Source organism: Talpa europaea, assembly GCF_964194135.1.
Source record: "Talpa europaea genome assembly, contig: HAP1_SCAFFOLD_175, whole genome shotgun sequence".
Classification (NCBI taxonomy): domain Eukaryota; kingdom Metazoa; phylum Chordata; class Mammalia; order Eulipotyphla; family Talpidae; genus Talpa; species Talpa europaea.
In genome coordinates, this window is record NW_028167945.1 from 80,220 (window position 1) to 84,374 (window position 4,155).

Below are 4,155 nucleotides of genomic sequence, written 5' to 3' on the forward strand. Positions count from 1 at the left end.
AGGGGGACTTAGCACCTGGTGGGAGCTCGGTGCCCGGGGGAGGGGTGGCTGGTTATTTTTAGACAGCACAAGTTGCGCAGCACGGGGCTGTGACCGGTGAGATGATGTTGGGGTCCTGCTGTGATTATGGCTCCGAGGGAGGCCGCGGCGGACCTGCGCCCAGTGGGCCACCGGTGCTGCGGCAGCGGGGCGCCCCGAAGGCGGCGGCTTCTGGAAGGGGGGGGGTCCTTTGGTGTGTGGTGCCGCTGAGCCTGGAGGACCGACACCCCCGCCCCCCGCGCCTCCAGGGCTTCCGGACTCCGCCGCCGCGCTGTCTTCACCCTCCAGCCCGCGGGAGGTGCCGGCGCGGCCAGTCGCTCCGCCTCGGGGCCGCAGCCCGTGCGTCCCGTCCCGCTCCCGGCGGCTCCGCCGCAGTCTCGGTTCCGGACCTGCAGGGCAGAAAAGGGAAACCCGAGCCGGTGCCCTTCGTCCCAGGAGCAGCAGCTTCGTGGGGAGCTGGCGGAGCGGGGGCGCGCGCAGGGAGGCGGGGCCCTGGCCGGGGCGGGGCGGGGCGGGGTGGCGAGGGGAGCGGGGCCCAGGCCCGGGCAGGGCGGCGCCGGGTAGCGGCGGCCACGCGGGCGAGGGTCAGATCGCGCAGGGCCCCGGGCGCTGCGGGCGCGGGCCGGTGTGGGCCCCCCAACCCGTACTGGGGGCCCCCGCGCCCTCCTGCTGCACCCCTCTCCTCCGGGGGAAGCAGCGGGCGTCGGGGAGAGGACTGACGGGCGGGCGGGCGGGCGGGCGGGGGAGGGGAGGAAGGGGCTGGCTTGGGGGTCGCCCCGCCTCTGCACCCCGAGGGAACAGACGCGCACTCGCGCAGCCGCGCCCTCCCCGTCCGGGTCCCGCGCCGCGGGATAGGGACGGCCTCCGCGTGGCGCGGCGAGTTCGGGCCGCTTCTCCTCGGCCCGGAGACCCCAGTCCCGGCGCGTGGCCGGGCGGTGGGGGGCGACGCAACCAGGAGGCGCCCTTGCCCGGGAACTACAACATCCAAGAAGGCGCCGCGCCCGCCGAGACTACCACTCCCAGAAGCCCGAGGCGGGCCGGGAGCGGGGCGTGTCCGCGGGGGCGGGGCCTGGGGCGGGGCCCGCGCGAGGACCAGAGAGGCGGAGGCGCAGACCCCGAGTCACACAGCGGCCCTCGGCGCCCTCCGCCCGACAGACGCGGCCCTCGCGCCCCCCAGCTGCGCGTCCAGCCCTCGCCGGTCACCTCGCGGGCTTGGCCGATTCCCCACCGCTGGGACGAGCGATTTCCCCGCAAACGTCGGGGGCTCCCCAGTTCGAGCCCGGGTGACGATGACAGACCCGCCCGCGCCTGCAGCCCCGCACGCTTGGCTCGCCGCCAGCGGGACCCCGAGGGGGCAGACTAGGGGGGCGCCGGGGGTCTCCGGGGGAAGAAGCGCCCAGGGGTGCCCGGGAACCGTCTCGATGCGCAGCGAGCTCTCGCCCCGCCGCCGCCCCCTCCTTCCCGCGCCCGCCGCGGGGTCTGTCCTGGGGACGGGGCGGCGCCTTCAGGGACTGGCCCACGCGGGGAGCGCGGCGTCTGTGCCGAGAAGCTTCTTCCCCGGCGAACCCCAGGGTCCCCGCGGGCCTCCACTGACGGGACGAGGCCACCGGCGGGCCGGGGTCGCCCTCGGGACGGACTGACGGACACGAGCGCAGCCGCCGCCGCCCTCCAGACCGAGTCCACTAGTGGGACCGGAGCCTGAGCAAGTGCGCGGGACCCCCCAGGCTCAGGAGGCCGGGCAGGAGGGGCGAGGGGTGCAGGGAAGGTCCGCGGGCGCGCGCGGGCTCTCGGCACAGTCACCAGGTCATGTTGGGGCGCGGAGGCGCCAGAGGCGGGCGGGTCAGGCTCCTTGGCCGGGCGGGCGCTACGTCGGGGACGAAGGTGCAGCCGTGCCCTCAGCTCAGTTTTTAGGGGCCAATAGTGGGGGCTGGGAGGCTCGTGGCCCCCGAGCCCGGAAAGCAGGGGAGCCCCTCCCCGGAGCCCCGCCCTGGCGCGGGGTCCTGGACGCCTAGGGCCGCGCTGGGCAGGACGCTCTCCCCGGACGCGGCTCCGTGGGCGCGAAAGGGCCGCGACCCCCCCCCCCCCCGAGACCGGGGCCACAGGTGCAGGTGACCCCTTGGACTCACTTCCTGCCCTGGGGGGGAGCCTGAACCCCGCCTCTGTGGGGCCCCCACACGGAAGGAACCGGCGCCAGTTGTGCGGCTGGAGCCGGAGACGCGAGAGAGGCTGCCGGGAGGGGCCTCCCCAATCGCCCTCCGCGTCCCCCCTTCTCCCATCCTCTCCGCTCACCGGTGGCTCCCCAAGGCCGACAGGGCCCCCCAGCGCGCCCCTCTCCCCTCTCGGGCAGCGCGCGGGGTCCCGCACCCGGAGACTCAGGAGGCGGCGGGAGCGGAGGCGCTTCCAGGCCGCGCTCACCGCGTCGGGCGAGGAGAGCGGAGTGGGCGGGGATGCTGCGTCTTTCTCGGGGCCGTGAACTCTCTGGCCGGGCCGCGTTGGGGCTGGCGAGGCGGGGACGGGGCCACGCGCAGGGAACTCGGGCCGGCGGGGAAGGGCTGGACGCGGGGGCTCCGGGGCTTATGTTGGGCCGGGAGGAGCGCACGGGCAGGCCCGTCCCTGAGCGTGAACCTCGCGGCTGCGGGCTCGCTCAGGCTCCTTGGGACTTTGGGGCTGAGCCCCCTCCCGCCCCAGGCCCAGCAGCGGGAAGGCAGGGCGGGTGCCCGGGGTGTCTGGGGGGGGGGGGCGGGGGTGTCTATCATTAACATGTGATTTTAACTTTGTGTGATGTTTAATATTTAAATTAATCATGTTGTTTCTGTGTCGGATGTCACTCAGCAGTGTGAAGGCAAGACTAGTCCACATTTTGGATGCGGCTGGACTGTTGACTCTCCCTGTGGTGTCACAGTGCGCTCCCTGCAGGTGTTCACCTTGTGTTCTCCTCATGGGTGAGGGGTAAGGAGAGGGTGTGTCATTAATATGTTTCTTCTGTGGTGGGATCACAGCACTGCCAGGATTCTCCACTTTCAACATTTAACACTAACATAAGGACTTTCCACGCCATTAAAGACTGTTCAGTGTTACTGTATCTAGCTTTTACATTTAATTTTGTGTATATTGGGGGTTTTTATTTGGATAGTTTTGAATCATTTTACTGTAAATAAAGTGTTATTGAACATTGTTACACATACAGATTTATCGGAATTTGAAAGCATTTCCTTAGGTCATTTCCAAAATTAAAATTACTATTTCCATTGAAAATGTATTTTAGGGCCTCCGCAGTGGCGCAGTGGGTTGGGCGCAGCCTGTGGAGCTGTCCGCAGCCTCCGCAGCGCCGGGTCAATCCCTCCGGCCTTGGAGCAGCCCACATGACGCGCAGACCCCTCCTGTCTCCCGGCTGCGCCCCTCAGCAGTGTGTTTCGGTCAGTTTGTCTGTTCTGCCCCCAACTCTGTCTCTGGTGAATCCTCTCTAACACAACGCCCATGTCTGGCTTACAACCCAGTTCTTGAGTGCATAAATAATCTTTTAAGATTTACTTATTTATGCACACAAGAACTGGGGTACAGGGGGGTGAGAGGATTTATGTGGGGATATTTATGTGAGAGGATTTATGTGGGGGGTGAGAGGATTCATCAGAGACAGAGTGGGGAACAGAACAGGCAGACTGACTGACTGAAATGCACTCTGAGGGGAGCAGCGGGCATGACACGAGAGGTCTGCTGTGCCATGTGTGGAACCTTCTCTGGCCAGCCGGGATCGAACTGGTGCTGCAGAGGCTGTAGACAGCTTCACAGCGCTGTGCTCAACCGCCTACACCACCAGGGGAGGCCCTGTTTTATATACAATTCTTAACACATCTCGCTTTATTTGCATTTAGAGTTAGGACCTTCTACCTTTTGATTTTTAGATTGTGAGAGGTTATGGAAAAATTTCATCTTTATTTATCCCGCAGGCCCAGAGGTGATCTTTTTCCAAAGTCTGAGCCATTGGGCGACAGAGTACCCATGGCCCCAGCAGGGGCACATTTGCAACTTGAAGCAAGCAGGGAGTAGAGAAGCAGGAGACTTCTAAGAGCTCACCTGGTCATCTGGGGGGCACAAGTCAGGCTCCTGGCCAGTCAC